The sequence below is a fragment of the Epargyreus clarus genome, unplaced genomic scaffold (assembly GCF_041222505.1).
Source record: "Epargyreus clarus isolate Ecla_fem2 unplaced genomic scaffold, WU_Ecla_fem_2.2 ptg000025l, whole genome shotgun sequence".
In the NCBI taxonomy this organism is placed as follows: domain Eukaryota; kingdom Metazoa; phylum Arthropoda; class Insecta; order Lepidoptera; family Hesperiidae; genus Epargyreus; species Epargyreus clarus.
This window is the reverse complement of record NW_027332232.1, coordinates 436550-458110: the sequence shown is the minus strand read 5'-3', so window position 1 is coordinate 458110 and position 21561 is coordinate 436550. Positions and strand designations below refer to the sequence as shown.

Sequence of the window (21561 nt, the reverse complement as noted above, 5' to 3'; positions counted from 1 at the left end):
GATGATGACTTTATTTTAAGTAACGGAATATTTATTTAAATCTATTATGAAGCTACCAATTTCCTGAAATGTTCAGAATTGACACTTAAATATATAGGATGGACTCTTAATTAATATAAATAAATGTTCAGTTATGATTTCTATCCGATTATCTTTTCAAAACTGCATTATAATTTTCTATCACCATAATATTATGGTGTGACAGTAATTTGTTATTACCATAATAATGGGGTTAACGACGATGTGCCACTGTCACACATACGTTAAGAGCATCGTCACACTGCGTTTATTATCTAGGGTCTATGATTTATAGCCTATAACGTATAGGATACCTATTAATCCTTTTCCACGCCGGAGCCCGACGCCCATCATTGCTTCCCAAGAACAAGTAAGTGATTTATAAGTAATTTACTGTATTTATCATAAAACTACAGCTTTATGTTATGAAAAAATTAAATGTGTTTCTAATCAGAATCAAACTACGTGATATTTGTTGTAAGATTGATAAATACAGTTGAGATTTCGTTTTCACATCTGCGAATCGGCATTTTGCAAGTATTGATTTTATCCCAACTGTTGAATACTCTCCCGGTCCTTTGTTCGTGACTACGTATGAGATAAAACTGTTTATATTATTACTATTAGACGTGTTTTTATAATATTGTGTCTCATTTAGGATAGTTATTCCACATTTCAACAGGTAAGCATTCAAACTCTAGCGAATTAAAAAAGACAAAGGAAATATTATTTTATTAAATAACATTTCGTAACTATTTTATAGTTTAGTAACAGAATATAAATAAATTATACGTAACTAAATTGCATAAATTATTTGCGAAATGAATTTGCAATTCACCGGTAATTCTTTGCGCGTTATCGATTTTTGCGTCCATCTTGTATAAGTCTTTGGCAAAGATAACATAATTTATACGTCTTATTATACGTCTTATTAGAGCTACATATAAAAATATGGAAGGTAGACCCAGTAGAACTGGGGAAATACCACATACGTATTTCTAGTGTGAAACATAAGTGTTTAGCGCTGCTGTGTTCTGGTTTAGGGTGTGGTAAGGGCGACAGACTTTTCCGAGGCGTTCCAGCTTAGTCCTCAGGGGTAGCGGCGCATCTGTGGTCGGCCTTAGGTAGGTATATCTAAACCTATCTGGGGTTGATTACAGATGTCCATGGGCGGCAGTAGCCACTTACCATCAGGTGGACTGCATGCTCCTCTGCTACTCCTATATTAATTAATAAAATAAAATAAGCTGTTCTCTGTTTCGGTAATGTAAATGCCGGCTGACTTAATTTTATTATGAGCTGACTACCTTCTGGGTTCTCCTCATAATCATTCCTAAGTTCTACTTAGGAGTATGATCGGCTTGATATCCATGAGCGTCCATGACCACTTAGCTGTTTAATCAAAATGAGTTGATTTTCCCTAAATGGGAAATGTTTACAAATTGGCTACTTGACACTTTTTGGGAAACTGTTTTAATGAATTCATATACGTATTATATATGCCTTTCATTGATCATTTTTTCGAAAAAGGGCTATTTATTAATAAAAAACATATTTTTATTACGGTAAACGGAACGTTACGCCAAAACAGGCGGTCAAGTGTCATTTCGTAGCGTGACGTCAACACATTGAAAATATAGAAATAAACTTCGACGTTACACATACTTCAGGTTTCGATGTGATCGACAGGTTTCGATGTAGTGACGTCACACGACATTTGAGGCAGCACTGTCGCCGTTTTGGGATTTAAAATCCACAGATAAAAAATCGAAAATTTCTTTTTAAAAATTAAAATACTTAGAACATATTAAAAAATAAACGAAATACTGCATAATTTATGTTTACTTATAAGCTATCATATCCAACATATTTCATATTTTATTGTTATAACTGTCAAGTACCCAATTGTGTTCACTTGTGCATTCACAATTTATTTGGAAGTTGCGTTCACCCTGGGTCGATTGGGAGCGGCAGGACCGCTATTGGATACAGTTCCTATGCCGCAGATCTTCCCCGGCATGTAGACTAAGAATAAATATGAGTGATAACTATAAAATAAATGCGATAGATAATAGTGGCATATATGTCTTATATACACCTATAATGTGAGATCATACATGAAGAGATGCGATGATACGATGCGACTCTACATCTTTGATAAGTAAAGATACTTCGCCGCCTTGAAATTGAATGAAGCTACAAAAGGCTGGTTTGTCAGTTTTTTTTAAATCTTGACATATAATAAACATTTTGAGAGAAATTTTACGAATAAATAACTAATACTGCGTAACTTACATAACAAATAAATAAGTATTTTAGGGACATTTTAGGCCGGAGATATGGCAAAACTTTTTTACGCAACTATTTCAATTCTCAAAGCTAGTTACATTCTCTTATTAGGAGTGAGTAATCTTTATTAATCTATGTTTCTGTTTATTTCGATCAAGGCGTTTTGTAAATATAATAAATAAAATAAGATAGAATAATAATATAAGTCTTATAAACGGCCTAATTTTTTGCATGGATGGTCTGTACAGATTCCCTTAGCCGGCTCTTACGGCAGTCACGGGAAGAGAGCGAGAAGCCCAATCCTACTGCGCCGGGGCCTCACGGCAGGACCTTAAGGTAGAGAAGCTCTTTACTACTCCCATTTTAAATAAAATACTATTCCGGACCTACTTTACTTATATATAAAATTCTCGTGTCACAATTTTAGTAACCATACTCCTCCGAAACGGCTTTACCGATTTTCACCAAATTTTATATGCATATTCAGTAGGTCTGAGAATCGGCTACTATCTATTTTTCATACCCCTAAGTGATAAGGGTTGTTCACACTTAACATTTTTTTATTTATATGGCAACACAACGTTTGCCGGGTCAGCTTTATAGATTTATAATATTTAAGATCAAAACAATACATTCATAAGATAAAGGGTTAGTATGTGCTAGCCTTAATTTTTTTGGCGATAAATAAAAAGGATTTTTGAACATTTTATTCTTTTCGCTAAAACGCCGCCGGGGTTGAACCACAGAGGGTCCTACCACCTTTACAGTGCTAGATATAACGCCGCCACGGTCGCCAACGACGGAATTGTATCTTTAACCGGACACCGGAAATAATCGTAATCGAAACTTATAATCAAAATATAACAATTATATATAGTTTAAAAACTAAAAACCACGCTAAAATCGCACAAGGAAAATCGTTAATCCTGATTCCTGATGATCCTGATGAGGGGAATGGGATAAAATTATTAAAATCGTGTATTGTCATCGGTTCTTGATAATTCTTCAAAATTTTAAATTAATCGGACCGTTCAAAGTGGGTAAAAATCGAGTTCATAGATTCCGTTACATAGATAAATACATACATACATACAACCCAAGCTAATAAAAGCATGGTAAAAAATAAAAAAATAGAAGACTGACTCGGAGACTGCCGCGGTTAAGCTATTGCATAGCATTTTTTATCAACTTATGCAAATTGCAAGCGTGATATTTCAAAAAGTCATTAACCCGTCAACTGGCGTGTGCGCCCCGGGGCGCACAGATCGCTACTAAAAAGTATCACCGCTGTGCCGGTCGGAGTGGGGGGTGTTAGGTTTTTTTATTACGGAATTTCTGGATTCGGTCTCCACGCTCAAGGCCCGCGATAGAAGCTATGCAATAGCTTAAAAACATCAACATTTAAATTAATTAAACGTAAATTAAGCAACGGTGGGTGCGGACGAAAATTGGATGGATGACCGCAAGTGGCAAAAACATGATTTTAGACTAAAATTATCGCGGAATTGAGACATTTTAGTATGTAACGGGTACTCACGATATGCGTTTTTTATTGCCGATATTTCGACCCAGTTGCATGGATCGTGGTCACGGCGAAACTGAGGTGGAGGGGAGAAACCGTTGACAAGTACTAGTGGTAGATTAATCTATCTACCCTACGTCTAGTTCGTTTTTCTTTTCTAGGTTTCATATCACGACACACAACACTGACAATATCCTTTATTATCACCTGAGGTTTGTGTAATTCAATCCAGTGGTTACAACCTGAACTGAGGATGTGTTCGGCTACCGCAGATTTCTTAGGGTCATTATTTTTGACTGCGCTGATATGTTCCTTAATGCGTTGTGATATGGCTCGTTTTGTCTGCCCAATATACGAGCTACCACAACTACAGTCAACCTTATAGACCCCTGGGCACTGGTATGGAATAGTATCCTTGGGGGAACGAAGATAGGCCGCGAGCTTTTTAAAAGGCGTAAATATACTTTTTATGTTATATTTTCGATCTAAAATCCTCCCTATCTTATCCGTGACACCTTTCACATACGGGAAATATGCGGAATGCCTTTCTACTACGCTGGTGGTGTTATGATTCCGTTCAGTTCGTTTGGCTATAGTTGCGTGGCCATTGAACATATATATATAGGTGATCTGACACTGACAATGACACTGAGCGTCATTACTTTCCTCGTTTAGTAAGAGAAGCAATAGAGATCAAGAAACATCCTAGGAACTTCAACAGAGAAGATGGTTTTAAGTTAGCCCAAACGTGGAATCCAGTGGTTAGTTTATGCAAGTCACAAATAGTGCAAAGTACGGTGCGTAAGGATATTGTCAGTGTTGTGTGTCGTGACTCGTGATATGAAACCTAGAAAAGAAAAACGAACTAGACGTAGGGTAGATAGATTAATCTACCACTAGTACTTGTCAACGGTTTCTCCCCTCCACCTCAGTTTCGCCGTGACCACGATCCATGCAACTGGGTCGAAATATCGGCCATAAAAAATCGCATATCGTGAGTACCCGTTACATAATAAAATGTGCCAAAAACATATTAAACTATCAGTCGTAATGTACATTAAAATTATTAAAACGTACGTTAAGCAATGGTGGGCTCGGTCGAAAGTTGGATGGGTGACCGCTAGTGACATAAATATATTAAAATAACAGTTGTAATCAACATTCAAATTACTAAAACGTAAGTTAAGCAACGTTGGTCGAGGTCGGATGTTGGATGGGTGACCGCTAGTGACAAAAACATATTAAACATCAGTCTTAATCAACATTATTATTAAAAAATAAAATTAAAAAAAATGTGTATTACTGCCATGTGTTTTCAAGTTGACGAATGAAGGTGTTAGGAATTTTCGTTACGGAATTTCTTGATTCGGTCGCCGCGCTCAAAGCCCGCGATAAAAGCTATGCAATAGCTTAAAAAAAATAAAAAAATACAATGAAATCTTCTCATTTTACAGATTGCTGCTTTGGTGCACAAAGGAGGATGCCATGATGAGCGACACCGTGCGACGAGATGCTGCGTCATAAAAAATGGTAGGCAAAAAATCGTTCAATATAATAATAGTATTATAGTCCATGTGTCCGCATCGGAAGCATCGGACACATCGTATTAAACGGCTATATTTTACTGCAACAATTACAGAAGATGTCTTCATGATGAAATTTGTTGTGGAGTGTTCTGGAAAGCGAAAAGAAAAGGAAGATAATGCTTTCCGTATGCCCTCATCTCTACGTTGCCACGAATTGCTACTCGGAGCATCCGTTTGTACTTGTGTCTTTCTACACAAGGAATACCTACTACGATCTGTTAAATGCGGTCCGTCTGATGCGTTCGATACCGACTTGTGGACGCTTAGCTTAAATATATTTTATCGCTCCGTTACTAAGTAGGTAGGTAGGAAATAAATCGACAGACTCACGGCTACTATGGCTTACTAACTCATTAACTCTAACATTGTTCTAAGAATCTACGCCCCATTAGTACATATTAAGAAGCTCTGTGATAAATGCATAATTAAATTAAACATTTTCTAAAGATAAAAATCAATCGTCGCTAATTAGTAAAAATTAAAAAACTTTCAAAGAAGTAGGAGTACATACAGTTTAAATGATGGTAAGTAGCTACTGCCGTACATCTGTGATCAACCCCAGATAAGATAATCTACCTGAGGCTAGCCACAGATGCATAGTCTGCGCCAAACTTCTAGTCCGCTCTGAAGTTGTTGCGCAGGTTTAGTTAGCATATATATACTCCGCAACGTAAGGGAACACTAACGCAGCTGTACCCGTGGGCGGAGGGTGCTAGGGGGGCCCGCGCTGTCTTCGTCCCGTTAATATCTACAATTATCAAGAAGAACATTACACAACGACATGAAGGAATTTATCAATTTACTAACAAAGACTGAAGGCAAACAACGTAAGGAAATATACATACTTGAGAGAACAAGTAGCCGGTATTCATCAAAGTGGAGGGGAGTGGATATAGAAGAAAGAATGTGGGGGAGCGAGAGAGAGAAAGAGGAAAATAGAGAAGGATATGACATGAGCATAAAACTAGTTTATTTTAGTAGAATCGGATAAGAATTTTTGGTGAGGACATATAAACGGGCTTTCCGGGTCGCTCAAACAAAGCAAATATTTATAATTATAGTAAAAAAATTAAAACTTTCTATTATTTTTCATTTTTAACTCAACGCAATTTTAGGTAAAAGTTTTTAAAATTATTCTAAGTAGCTATCCAATAATTTAATAAGCAAATGAACGAACAGATAATTAAATGCTAGTTTATTTTATATTACTTAAATAACATAAATAGGTTAATTTCTGTGTGAAACAAGTGTGCCAGGCCAAAGGTAGTCTTTATTATGTCTATATTTATGGAAAGTTATTTATGTGTTTATTAAAAGCAGAGCTGGGCTGAGCAGACCTGAGCTGAGCAGAGTATACGCTGTTTTAAAACAAAGTTTTTAATTGTTGTTTCATCTGTTTGATCATTTGTGTATGATTATCACAGTATTGCACTGTTCGAGCGACCCGGATTTTGCCCGTGCATTTATTTTACAGGTTTCAAGGGCGACTGAAACGAGCGAGATCTTGAATCCTGCAGTCTCACTCCCTGGATGGACGGCAGTCTCACAACATCGGGTCAGCTGACAACGCTTCCTGATCCTGATGCAGCAACTCTCCGCTACTTCACTGATGGCTCATCTCCGCACTTCGCTTCAACCTCGAGACCTGGATTCTCCCTATGGGAGAATCAAGGTCTCGCCTTCCTTACAGGAGACAGAAAGTTTCGGGGCGCTGGAAGCTTAGAAGTGTTCACAAGTACTGAACACTGACGTCGCCTGGTATCGACCTTCGCTCTAAGCAGAGGGTGATCTGAAGACGCCGAAAGAACAAGAGAACGCGCTAAACCCGCTCGGGGGCGTACATAACGCCCCCCGGTGCGGTGTTCCTGTTATGCCAGAAATAGAATAGAGCTACGGTATCCTCTGCCTGTCGTACAAGGCGACTAAAAGGCGGCCTTGCGGGGTTGCGGGTTACTAGAGTGGGCGCTGGAACCACTAGACCTGCGACTCCGAGAAGAACAGCGATATGTGTGGTCGCATATTGAGGACGGCCACCGGGGGGGTTTCAGTGTGGTAAGAATCGCACACTACCTCGTGTCGCCCCCTACGGCCGGGTAGCTTTTAAAGGTTTCCCCCTCGTCAACAAAAATAAAAGGGATGATCTTGATGACCTCGGCCATCAGTCATGAGAAGATAACTAAGAAGGGGCGGATCAGTCGTAGTACACATAAAACAATGTGGTCGTTTTGCCCAGAGCTGCTCTCGGGTCTCGTCTAATGGTCTCTCCTTGTGCAGTAAATATTATACAAACATAATTTTATTATGTAATCGTAGTACGTTAAACTTCTATCTGCGTACAGACTCAGATCAGTGATCAGTGAGCTACGTGCAGACGCAGCTCAGTGATTGGTAAAAACAGACCAAAGGTAGTAAACAGACCATAAGTAGAAAACAGACCAAAGGTAGTAAACAGACCGTAGGTAGAAAACAGACCACATCACGCTATGCAATCAATATCTTTACTCCGAGATGTTTATGGATAAAAACTTTGAGTTCTGTGCGCAGGTTTAACGTTAAGTACCAGTTTATAGTAACTATTTATAAATTTGATAATGCAAAGGAACAAACACATAATAATGGTAGTTTGAACAAACACATAATGGTGGTAGCTGAGTTGTCTATGGCTTGTTTAGTTCGTGTGGTTTACTGACAAGGAAAATAATTGTATTAATTATCTTTCAATACTCGCATTTAATCTTTTAATCGATAGTTACTATCTGTTTGTTCATTTGCGTATGGTTATAATAGTATTGCAATGTTCGAGCGACTCGGATTGTGTCTGTGCATTTCTTTTCCAGGTTCGAGGCAAACTCAAAGAGCTAGAGTTACCTCGAATCCTGGAGCGAATTCATACGTGTAATGGAATGATCTAGATAACTATCCAAAGTTTTGGTCAATTGTATTTGAAGAGCAGCGGGACAGTATATTTCTAAGTACAGCGCATGACAGCGGTTGACAGAGGTAAATGAAAACACTGTTTATTTTTAATTTGATACATATGTTAATTAAGCCGTATACCTACTCGCAAGTAATCATATTATTTTCCCAGTGGCACGCACCTCTGAATTTTTGAAAATTTATTGTGTATTAAAAATTAATCTTCAATTATTTCTATGATAAAATCGTTATTCTTCGCGCTTTAAGATACTTTCGAAGAAAATCTCAAATGCGTCAAGTCTTGTTCGCACTTGGCCAGCGTGGTGGACTGTGGCCTGAACTCTTTATAACAGTACCCAGTACAATGACAGTCATGTGTTAACAACGAAATATTAACATATATTTTTCTGTTTCAGATCACATTTTGGAATCAACGTGACGTCGGTGGACAAGAACATATCTTGATGGTAAATGTCAATCCAAATTGCACATACCAAGTACATAGCAAGTACGATTGGGTAATCCCGCTGTGGCAGAATCCGGGTCGCCCAAACATATTTCCCGCCAAAAATAGGTTTCATTCGAATTATCAAGCATTTTTCGTAAATAGCGGCCCATTTTTATAAAGACATGTTATTTTAGAAATGGCATGGTAAAACATTTTAAATAATGTTATAAATGTTTAGTGAGCAGAAAACACACCAAGTTATGTCAACGCGTATCTAATCAGAATCCTCAATAGCCCATGTTCTGGATTTAAATTGATCGGATATATATTGGATTTAAGAGATCTTTTATTTCAAATCGATCAGTGTCCTTAGATAACTCTATGCTGATGTTTTTAAGATGAGTATTAAGATTTCTTCTGTATACAGCTGGTATTTGTGCGTTCAGTTAATTTAGGTTCTGAATAGACGAACCTTTTAAGCTTAAGCTCTCCGACGAAGTTATACAATACGCCAAGTCTCACCTGACATCCAATGCTGATGTTTGTTGATTTTCATAGGTTGTGTCGATTGTAACGCTTGTTTAATATGGACTTTTGCATTGTGCCAGAGTCCATTGGAGTCAATTTGTATGACTATAACTTTATTTTGCTTTATTTTACTAAAAACCGAAAATACCGAATATCCCGGTTTTTGTGAAATTAAAACCGGTATTAATAAGACCTAAATTTGGCCCGGTATCCCGGTATTTTCGAAATCTCCAATACCGGTTTGCGATCCCTAATTACAGTATTGCACTATTCGAGCGACCCGGATTTTGCCCGTGCATTTATTTTACAGGTTTCGAGGGCGACTGAAACGAGCGAGATCTTGAATCCTGCAGTCTCACTCCCTGGATGGACGGCAGTCTCACAGCATCAGTTCTGCTGTCCCTCAGTTTCAGCGCAGCACATCGAGACAACGCTTCCTGATCCTGATGCAGCTACCCTCCGCTACTTCACGGATGGTTCATCTCTTACACTTCGCTTCAACCTCGAGACCTGGATTCTCCCTCACAGAGAGAATCAAGGTCTCGCTTTCCTTACAGGAGACAGAGGGAGTTCCGGGGCGCTGGAAGACCTGCGACTCCGGGAAGAACAGCGATATGTGTGGTCGCATATTGAGGACGGCCACCGGGGGGGTTTTAGTGCGGTAACAATCCCACACTACCCTGTCGCCCCCTACGGCTACGGGTAGCTTGTGAAGGTTTCCCCCTCGTCAACAAAAATAAAAGGGATGATCTTGATGACCTCGGCCATCAGTCATGAGAAGATAACTAAGAAGGGGCGGGTCAGTCCGACAGTACTAAAACAATGTCGTTCTGGACCTGTGCGTTTAAACTTCTCCCTGTGCCGCTTAAATATTAAACAAACATAATTATGTAATCGTAGTACGTTAAACTTCTATCTGCGTACAGACTCAGATCAGTGATCAGTGAGCTACGTGCAGACGCAGCTCAGTGATTGGTAAAAACAGACCAAAGGTAGTAACCAGACCATAGGTAGAAAACAGACCAAAGGTAGTAAACAGACCACATCACGCTATGCAATCAATATCTTTACTCCGAGATGTTTATGGATAAAAACTTTGAGTTCTGTGCGCAGGTTTAACGTTAAGTACTTGTTTATAATAACTATTTATAAATTTGATAATGCAAAGGAACAAACACATAATAATGGTAGTTTAACCAAAGGTTGACGGTATTGTGGTATCACGGGAGGTAGTTTACATATAACTTATTTGTGCCTCTTCTGTCTATGATCTTAACGAACGTTATTTTACGTTGTTTATTAAAAGCTGAGTTGTCTATGGCTTGTTTAGTTCGTGTTGTGTACTGAAAAGGAAAAATAATTGTATAATTATCCTTTTATACTCGTATTTAATATTTTAATCGATAGTTACTATATGTTTGTTCACTTGCGTATGGTTATAATAGTATTGCAATGTTCGAGCGACTCGGATTATGTCTGTGCATTTCTTTTCCAGGTTCGAGGTGAACTCAAAGAGCTAGAGTTACCTCGAATCCTGGAGCGAATTCATACGTGTAATGGAATGATCTAGATGACTATCCAATGTTTTGGTCAATAGTATTTGAAGAGCAACGGGACAGTATATTTCTAAGTACAGCGCATGACAGCGGTTGACAGAGGTAAATAAAAACTGTTTTTATTTTTAATTTGATACTTATGTAAGTTAAGCGGTATACCTACTCACAAGTAATCATATTATTTTCCCAGTGGCACGCACCTCTGAATTTTTGAAAATTTGTTATGTATTAAAAATTAATATTTAATTGTTTCAATGAAACAATCGTTATTCTTCGCGCCTTAAGATACTTTTTTTTGTATAATTATACCTAAACGATGAGGCAGACGGGGTACCTGATGGGAAGTGGTCACCGTCGCCTATGGACATTTGCATCCCCAGAGGAGTCGCCAATGCATCGCCGGCTTTAGAGGAGAGCTCTTTTTACACCTTTTTTGAAGAGCCCCATGTCATAGCGCTCCGGGAATACCTCAGAAGGAAGCTCATTCCACATCTTGCACGTCCGTGGCAAGAACGTCCGTGCAAACAGAACCGTGACTTTCGAAGAAAATCTCAAAGATCCGTCAAGTCTTGTTCGCACTTGGCCAGCGTGGTGGACTGTGGCCTGAACTCTTAATAACAGTACCCAGTACAATGACAGTAAGGTTAACAACGAAATATTAACATATATTTTTCTGTTCCAGATCACATTTTGGAATCAACGTGACGTCGGTGGACAAGAACTTATTTTGATGGTAAATGTCAATTCAAATTGCACACACCAAGTACATAGCAAGTACGATTGGGTAATCCCGCTGTGGCAGAATCCGGGTCGCCCAAACATATTTCCCGGCAAAAATAGGTTTCATTAGAATTATTAAGCATTTTTCGTAAATAGCGGCCCATTTTTATAAAGACATGTTATTTTAGAAATGGCATGGTAAAACATGCAGTGATAGCCTAGTGGTTAAGAAACGCGGCCTCTCGATCGAGGGGTCCGAGGTTCAAATCCCAGGCACGCACCTCTGATTTTCAAATTTATGTGCGTATTAGAAATTAATTATCACTTGCTTAAACGGTGAAGGAAAACATCGTGAGGAAACCTGCATACCTGAGAGATTTATAAAAAATCTTAAAGGTATGTGAAGTCTACCAATACGCACTTGGCCAGCGCGGTGGACTATGGCCAATCCTTCTCATTCTGAGAGGAGACCCGTGCCCAGCAGTGGGACAGTAATGGGTTGATGATGATGATGATGATGATGAGCAGAAAACACACCAAGTTATGTCAACGCGTCAAAATCAGAATCGTCAATAGCCCATGTTCTGGATTTAAATTGATCGGATATATATCGGATTTAAGAGATCTTTTATTTCAAATCGATCAGTGTCCTTAGATAACTCTATGCTGATGTTTTTAAGATGAGTATTAAGATTTCTTCTGTATACAGCTGGTATTTGTGCGTTCAGTTAATTTAGGTTCTGAATAGACGAACCTTTTAAGCTTAAGCTCTCCGACGAAGTTATACAATACGCCAAGTCTCACCTGACATCCAATGCTGAAGTTTGTTGATTTTCATACGTTGTGTCGATTGTTACGCTTGTTTAATATGGACTTTTGCATTGTGCCAGAGTCCATTGGAGTCAATTTGTATGACTATAACTTTATTTTGTTTTATTTTACTAAAAACCGAAAATACCGAATATCCCGGTTTTCGTGAAATTAAAACCGGTATTAATAAGACCTAAATTTGGCCCGGTATCCCAGTATCTTCGAAATCTCCAATACGGTTTGCGATCCCTAATTACAGTATTGCACTATTCGAGCGACCCGGATTTTGCCCGTGCGTTTATTTTACAGGTTTCGAGGGCGACTGAAACGAGCGAGATCTTGAATCCTACAGTCTCACTCCCTGGATGGACGGCAGTCTCACAGCATCAGTTCAGCTGTCCTTCAGTTTCAGCGCAGCACATCGAGACAACGCTTCCTGATCCTGATGCAGCTACCCTCCGCTACTTCACGGATGGTTCATCTCTTACACTTCGCTTCAACCTCGAGACCTGGATTCACACTCCCTCACAGAGAGAATCAAGGTCTCGCCTTCCTTACAGGAGACAGAGGGAGTTCCGGGGCGCTGGAAGACCTGCGACTCCGGGAAGAACAGCGATATGTGTGGTCGCATATTGAGGACGGCCACCGGGGGGGTTTCAGTGTGGTAAGAATCGCACACTACCTCGTGTCGCCCCCTACGGCCGGGTAGCTTTTAAAGGTTTCCCCCTCGTCAACAAAAATAAAAGGGATGATCTTGATGACCTCGGCCATCAGTCATGAGAAGATAACTAAGAAGGGGAATACTGTCTGTGGTAGAGTGGGGTCATTATGCCACTGTTCTCGGGTCTCGTCTAACGGTCTCTCCTTGTGCAGTAAATATTATACAAACATAATTATGTAATCGTAGTACGTTAAACTTCTATCTGCGTACAGACTCAGATCAGTGATCAGTGAGCTACGTGCAGACGCAGCTCAGTGATTGGTACAAACAGACCAAAGGTAGTAACCAGACCACATCACGCTATGCAATCAATATCTTTACTCCGAGATGTTTATGGATTAAAACTTTGAGTACTGTGCGCAGGTTTAACGTTAAGTACTAGTTTAATATAACTATTTATAAATTTGATAATGCAAAGGAACAAACACATAATAATGGTAGTTTAACCAAAGGTTGACGGTATTGTGGTATCACGGGAGGTAGTTACATATGTAACGTATATGTAACGGTAACTTATTTGTGCCTCTTCTGTCTATGATCTTAACGAACGTTATTTTACGTGGTTAATAAAAGCTGAGTTGTATATGGCTTGTTTAGTTCGTGTGGTTTACTGACAAGGAAAATAATTGTATTAATTATCTTTCAATACTCGCATTTAATCTTTTAATCGATAGTTACTATCTGTTTGTTCATTTGCGTATGGTTATAATAGTATTGCAATGTTCGAGCGACTCGGATTGTGTCTGTGCATTTCTTTTCCAGGTTCGAGGCAAACTCAAAGAGCTAGAGTTACCTCGAATCCTGGAGCGAATTCATACGTGTAATGGAATGATCTAGATAACTATCCAATGTTTTGGTCAATTGTATTTGAAGAGCAGCGGGGCAGTATATTTCTAAGTACAGCGCATGACAGCGGTTGACAGAGGTAAATGAAAACTCTGTTTATTTTTAATTTGATACTTATGTAAGTTAAGCCGTATACCCACTCGCAAGTAATCATATTATTTTCCCAGTGGCACGCACCTCTGAATTTTTGAAAATTTATTATAATTATAATTTAATTGTTTATTTTAAGTAACAAAGACTATTTTTTTTAATTACAATTAAAATTTTTAGTTACATTACAATTATATATGTAGAAAACTGCAATGAGAAATAAATCTACAGTCTACTCTATTGCTTATCATCTGCAGGATGCTGTTGGTGCTATCCCGGACACGGTACATAAGGGAGCTGCATCTTTTTCTCATTGTGGTGTAAAAACAGTTTACATGAGCTACATTATATTATTATTATGTATTAAAAAATAATGTTTAATTGTTTCAATGATAAAATAGTTATTCTTCGCGTCTTAAGATACTTTCGAAGAAAATCTCAAATGCGTCAAGTCTTGTTCGCACTTGGCCAGCGTGGTGGACTGTGGCCTGAACTCTTTATAACAGTATCCAGTACAATGACAGTCATGTGTTAACAATGAAATATTAACATATATTTTTCTGTTCCAGATCACATTTTGGAATCAACGTGACGTCGGTGGACAAGAACTTATTTTGATGGTAAATGTCAATCCAAATTGCACATACCAAGTACATAGCAAGTACGATTGGGTAATCCCGCTGTGGCAGAATCCGGGTCGCCCAAACATATTTCCCGCCAAAAATAGGTTTCATTCGAATTATCAAGCATTTTTCGTAATAAGACATGTTATTTTAGAAATTGCATGGTAAAACATTTTAAATAATGTTATAAATGTTTAGTGAGCAGAAAACACACCAAGTTATGTCAACGCGTATCTAATCAGAATCCTCAATAGCCCATGTTCTGGATTTAAATTGATCGGATATATATCGGATTTAAGAGATCTTTTATTTCAAATCGATCAGTGTCCTTAGATAACTCTATGCTGATGTTTTTAAGATGAGTATTAAGATTTCTTCTGTATACAGCTGGTATTTGTGCGTTCAGTTAATTTAGGTTCTGAATAGACGAACCTTTTAAGCTTAAGCTCTCCGACGAAGTTATACAATACGCCAAGTCTCACCTGACATCCAATGCTGATGTTTGTTGATTTTCATAGGTTGTGTCGATTGTTACGCTTGTTTAATATGGACTTTTGCATTGTGCCTGAGTCCATTGGAGTCAATTTGTATGACTATAACTTTATTTTGTTTTATTTTACTAAAAACCGAAAATACCGAATATCCCGGTTTTTGTTAAATAAAAACCGGTATTAATAAGACCTAAATTTGGCCCGGTATCCCGGTATCTTCGAAATCTCCAATACCGGTTTGCGATCCCTAATTACAGTATTGCACTATTCGAGCGACCCGGATTTTGCCCGTGCATTTATTTTACAGGTTTCGAGGGCGACTGAAACGAGCGAGATCTTGAATCCTGCAGTCTCACTCCCTGGATGGACGGCAGTCATACAGCATCAGTTCAGCTGTCCTTCAGTTTCAGCGCAGCACATCGAGACAACGCTTCCTGATCCTGATGCAGCTACCCTCCGCTACTTCACGGATGGTTTATCTCTTACACTTCGCTTCAACCTCGAGACCTGGATTCTCCCTCACAGAGAGAATCAAGGTCTCGCTTTCCTTACAGGAGACAGAGGGAGTTCCGGGGCGCTGGAAGACCTGCGACTCCGGGAAGAACAGCGATATGTGTGGTCGCATATTGAGGACGGCCACCGGGGGGGTTTTAGTGCGGTAACAATCCCACACTACCCTGTGTCGCCCCCTACGGCTACGGGTAGCTTGTGAAGGTTTCCCCCTCGTCAACAAAAATAAAAGGGATGATCTTGATGACCTCGGCCATCAGTCATGAGAAGATAACTAAGAAGGGGCGGGTCAGTCCGACAGTACTAAAACAATGTCGTTCTGGACCTGTGCGTTTAAACTTCTCCCTGTGCCGCTTAAATATTAAACAAACATAATTATGTAATCGTAGTACGTTAAACTTCTATCTGCGTACAGACTCAGATCAGTGATCAGTGAGCTACGTGCAGACGCAGCTCAGTGATTGGTAAATACAGACCAAAGGTAGTAAACAGACCAAAGGTAGTAAACAGACCACATCACGCTATGCAATCAATATCTTTACTCCGAGATGTTTATGGATAAAAACTTTGAGTTCTGTGCGCAGGTTTAACGTTAAGTACTAGTTTTTAGTAACTATTTGTGAATTTGATAATGCAAAGGAACAAACACATAATAATGGTAGTTTAACCAAAGGTTGACGGTATTGTGGTATCACGGGAGGTAGTTTACATATAACTTATTTGTGCCTCTTCTGTCTATGATCTTAACGAACGTTATTTTACGTGGTTAATAAAAGCTGAGTTGTATATGGCTTGTTTAGTTCGTGTGGTATACTGACAAGGAAAATAATTGTATAATTATCCTTTAATACTCGCATTTAATCTTTTAATCGATAATTACTATCTGTTTGTTCATTTGCGTATGGTTATAATAGTATTGCAATGTTCGAGCGACTCGGATTGTTTCTGTGCATTTCTTTTCCAGGTTCGAGGCGAACTCAAAGAGCTAGAGTTACCTCGAATCCTGGAGCGAATTCATACGTGTAATGAAATGATCTAGATAACTATCCAATGTTTTGGTCAATTGTATTTGAAGAGCAGCGGGACAGTATATTTCTAAGTACAGCGCATGACAGCAGTTGACAGAGGTAAATGAAAACTCTATTTATTCTTAATTTGATACTTATGTAAGTTAAGCCGTATACCTACTCGCAAGTAATCATATTATTTTCCCAGTGGCACCTCTGAAAATTTCAAAATTTATTATGTATTAAAAATTAATCTTTAATTGTTTCAATGAAACAATCGTTATTCTTCGCGCCTTAAAATACTTTTTTTTTTTAATAATTATACCTAAACGATGAGGCAGACGGGGTACCTGATGGGAAGTAGTCAACGTCACCTATGGACATTCAAAACACCAGAGGAGTCGCCAATGCATCGCCGGCTTTAGAGGAGAGCTCTTTTTACACCTTTTTTGAAGAGCCCCATGTCATAGCGCTCCGGGAATACCTCAGAAGGAAGCTCATTCCACATCTTGCACGTCCGTGGCAAGAACGTCCGTGCAAACAGAACCGTGACTTTCGAAGAAAATCTCAAAGATCCGTCAAGTCTTGTTCGCACTTGGCCAGCGTGGTGGACTGTGGCCTGAACTCTTAATAACAGTACCCAGTACAATGACAGTAAGGTTAACAATGAAATATTAACATATACTTTTCTGTTCCAGATCACATTTTGGAAACAACGTGATCTCGGTGGACAAGAACATATCTTGATGGTAAATGTCAATTCAAATTGCACACACCAAGTACATAGCAAGTACGATTGGGTAATCCCGCTGTGGCAGAATCCGGGTCGCCCAAACATATTTCCCGCCAAAAATAGGTTTCATTAGAATTATTAAGCATTTTTCGTAAATAGCGGCCCATTTTTAAAAAAACATGTCTTTGAAAACATGTTAGCAGGAGTAGCAGACGAGCATGCAGTCCACTTGATGGTTTGTGGCTAATGCCGCCCATGGACATTTATAATCAAACCCAGATATTAGGTATTCCTACCTGAGGTCGGCCACAGATGCGCCTCTACCCCTGAGGACTAAGTTGGAACGCCTCGGAAAAGTCTGTCTTCCTTACCACACCCTTCAAAACGGAACACAGCAGCACCTAACACAGCTATTATTAGGTAGAAATAGGTGTGGAGGTGGTGCCAACGGAGTTGAACCACAAAGGGTTCTACCATCTTAAAGTTTATAAAATGGTTAGTGAGCAGACAACAGACCGAATCACGTTATGCAATCAATGTCTACTCTGTGACACATAATTATATGGGTTGTTTAAGAATCGCGACAGCGTCGAATAGGACAGTAGTTTTAAACTTTTGAGGTGTAGAATGAACAACGGACAATCTGTGACGAGACCTTTACCAGCATTGGTCGTCACAACCAACCCTTTCCCAGTACGTACTGTAGATACAGTGTTATCGTGTAAGCTAGTCAATGTTAGCATACTAGATAATGTTTGGGCGACCCGGATTCTGCCCGTATATATTTTTCAGGTTTCGGCGGGAAGATAATGGAACCCTAGGACCGTAAAATACGTGAAACGGATCTACTCCAGATGCATAATACAGGATGGCCCAGGAACCACTCACACGTAATAATTGTCTTTTCATTATTAATTAAATTGTATCCATATGTACCTTATTGTTGTTTTAATTGTCTTATAGTCTAATGATGATAAAGTAGAAGAGCTTTACTTAGGTAGACTCCGCGCCAAACTTCTAGTCCGCTCTGAAGTTGTTGTACGCAGGTGAACTCAGAGCCAATGCGGTCGAACACAACCACAAGCATACACTCCGTAGCAACAGTGAGGGTACACTAACGCAGCTATTTGGGCGGGAGTATAATATATTCAGAGTGGACTAGAAGTTTGGTGCGGATTCTAAATAAAGCCTCGTACCTCCTGCACGGTGACACAGCTGGGTAGGATATGAGGCTTTCCAACTTAGTCTTTGGGATAGCAACGCTTTGGTCAACCTTTGCAAGGACTCTAAGGCCCTTTAACCTGCTTGTGGTTGACAATTATAGTTGTACATATGGTCTCTTGCCATCACTCCAAAATGATTGTATACCATCAAAATGTCCATGGTCTCTTGCCATCACATGCCCGTGCTTGTTTGCTACTTTAAAAAAAAATTGGAAGGCCTAGTACAGCATACTTCGCAATGTTGTTCTCATGCAATTAGTCTAACCTAAACTAGCCTCTCCACGCTCTTACATACGTCTTTGTAATGCCGTATGTTATAAATATACTTTGGCAAAGGGAGATCTCCCGCCAGGTTACGTGACTGTGATAAGGGAGCGGGCATGATCTGATAGTCTCAGTTCGGTGCTTGCATATACAAAGATATTAAGATGAGGTGTGGAATTACCAAACTCAAATGTCATCTTATTTTACAGATTGGTACTTTGCTGCAGTGTTGCCCAGCATGCGAGTCTCAGTGGCGGATCTTCTTCGAAAAAGTGGGACCGGATCTCAGTTTGCCAGTCATCGTTGAGGTGATGGTTCAGCGCAGCGAACAGAATAGAGCCGGAGAGCAGATAGCTCCGGGAACAGAATAGAGCTACGGTATCCTCTGACTGTCGTACAAGGCGACTAAGAGGCGGCCTTGCAGGGTTGCGGGTTGCTAGAGTGGGTGCTGGAACCACTAGACCTGCGACTCCGGGAAGAACAGCGATATGCGTGGTCGCATATTGAGGACGGCCACCGGGGGGGTTTTAGTGCGGTAACAATCCCACACTACCCTGTGTCGCCCCCTACGGCTACGGGTAGTTTGTGAAGGTTTCCCCCTCGTCAACAAAAATAAAAGGGATGATCTTGATGACCTCGGCCATCAGTCATGAGAAGATAACTAAGAAGGGGAATACTAATGGTCTTTCGACTAATGGTCCGTAATCGTCACACGCAAAACTTCTATCTGCATGCAGATGCAGCTCAGTGCTTAGTGAGCAGAAAGCAGACCACAAGTTATTCGCATGTTTAACGTTATTCATTTGCGGTTATCTTTAGACGTAGAATACACGCCGCTTTTTGCGTTATTGCATATTTTAGTACTTTTTCATTGATAAGTAGTTAGTTTTATATACGTAGTAATATGAATTCGGTGGAGTTTCTGGTTCATAATTGTAAGATTACAGTTAGTTGGGTGATGCCCCATTTATATTATTTCCCAATAAGTAAACAGTTGTAAAGGTCAAACAAAGAACCATAATATGTATGTCGAAGTCATACCATATTCAAACTTACCATAAATATCAAAGTTTACATGATGATGACCTTGATTTTTCTATAAATTCGGAGAAGTAAAAAATATATAAAGTTTAAATAAAGGTATAAATATATTTTTTTCAACTTTTCCATTTTGTTCATTGTATTCAGCTACGTATTTAAAAAATATATTTATATTTTTTTAGTTTGGTAGATATTATAAAATGTTCTCATATATATGTAGACACTTAACGTAAAAATATGGCTGACATTTTATTATGGTTCGACAAAAATGATTTTTTTCTACATTTCTTGATAAAACTTGACCGTAATGCCAGTAACAAAAGACTGACACCATTGACTAGATACCATATATCAATTTGCATGAATAAACATAAAACTTAATAATAAGTAAATAGTAATTTGATAGTGCATATTTCGCACTTTTTTAATTGTATATTTGCATGCATATTTCGACATTTTGATAGTGCATATAATGCGATGTTTTAACTAGTCTAATATTGCAATGTGCGAGCGACTCGGCTTGTGTCTGTGCATTTGTTCCAGGGTCGAGGCGAACTCAAAGAGCTAAAGTCACCTCGAATCCTGGAGCGAATTAATACGTGTAATGGAATGATCTAGATAACTATCCAATGTTTTGGTCAATTGTATTTGAAGAGCAGCGGGGCAGTATATTTCTAAGTACAGCGCATAACAGCAGTTGACAGAGGTAAATTATAACTATGTATATTTTTATTATGATACTTATGTATTTAACTCATGTAATATATGTAAGGTAAGCGATATACTCACGAAAAAATATAAATTTCTCAGGAGCCTCGTGGTTTACAATTCTACCTGAAGTTCAAGGCTTAAGGTTTAAATACCAGACTCAGAGGTGTCTTGAAGATTCGTGCTTGAATCTAGCTAGTTATTTTCAAAAACCTCCATAATTCTATACCGTATTTGTCATCTCATCTGCCGTTTCCCGCCATAAATTTGTTTCTTTTTTAATCACGACTACAGCGTTACGGCCAATTAAATATAATTATAGCCAGCATTGTTTTTCGAGTGAAAGGTTTTAAACTATTTTTAATTTTATGTATTTTTATAATATTGAACTAACGAAATAAATTATAAAAATTAACGTGACCCTACATGTGTGTTAGAAATTAATCTTCACTTGTTTCAACGGTGATGAATAACATCGCTATTCTACTCGCCTTAAAATACTTTCGAAGAAGTTCTAAAAGATGCGTCAAGTCTTGTTCGCACTTGGCCAGCGTGGTGGACTGTGGCCTAAACTCCTTATAACAGTACCCAGTACAATGACAGTCATGTGTTAACAACGAAATCTTATAAATAAAATTCTCGTGTCACAATGTTACTTACCGTACTCCTCCGAAACGGCTTTACCTATTTTTACCAAATTTTATATGCATATTCAGTAGGTCTGAGAATCGGCTACTATCTATTTTTCATACCCCTAAGTGATAAGGGTTGTTCATCCTTATTTCTTTTTTATTTATATGGCAACGCAACGTTTGCCGAGTCAGCTAGTATTAACATAATATTTTTTCTATTCCAGATCACCTTTTGTAACCACCATGACGTCGGTAGACAAGAACGTATTTTTGATGGTA

The 21561-nt window shown here is 38.9% G+C and overlaps 1 long non-coding RNA gene across 7 annotated transcripts; it reads left to right on the top strand.

The window, feature by feature from the left end:
- Positions 1-371: 371 nt before the first annotated feature.
- On the top strand, positions 372-20648 carry LOC140752799 (uncharacterized). Of its 7 annotated transcripts, XR_012103459.1 has the most exons (13): positions 372-388; positions 5284-5359; positions 6890-7688; positions 8253-8415; positions 8748-8798; positions 9618-10965; positions 11546-11596; positions 12703-12868; positions 12954-14039; positions 14620-14670; positions 15472-16801; positions 17380-18304; positions 19111-20648. It is a non-coding gene; the product is annotated as an uncharacterized LOC140752799 (long non-coding RNA). The 7 variants fall into 7 exon arrangements; XR_012103462.1 differs by lacking the exons at positions 372-388; positions 5284-5359; positions 6890-7688 and having other exon boundaries at positions 8103-8415; positions 15472-15637; positions 16639-16801; XR_012103464.1 differs by lacking the exons at positions 372-388; positions 5284-5359; positions 6890-7688 and having other exon boundaries at positions 8104-8415; positions 9618-9783; positions 10803-10965.
- The last annotated feature ends 913 nt before the right edge of the window (positions 20649-21561 follow it).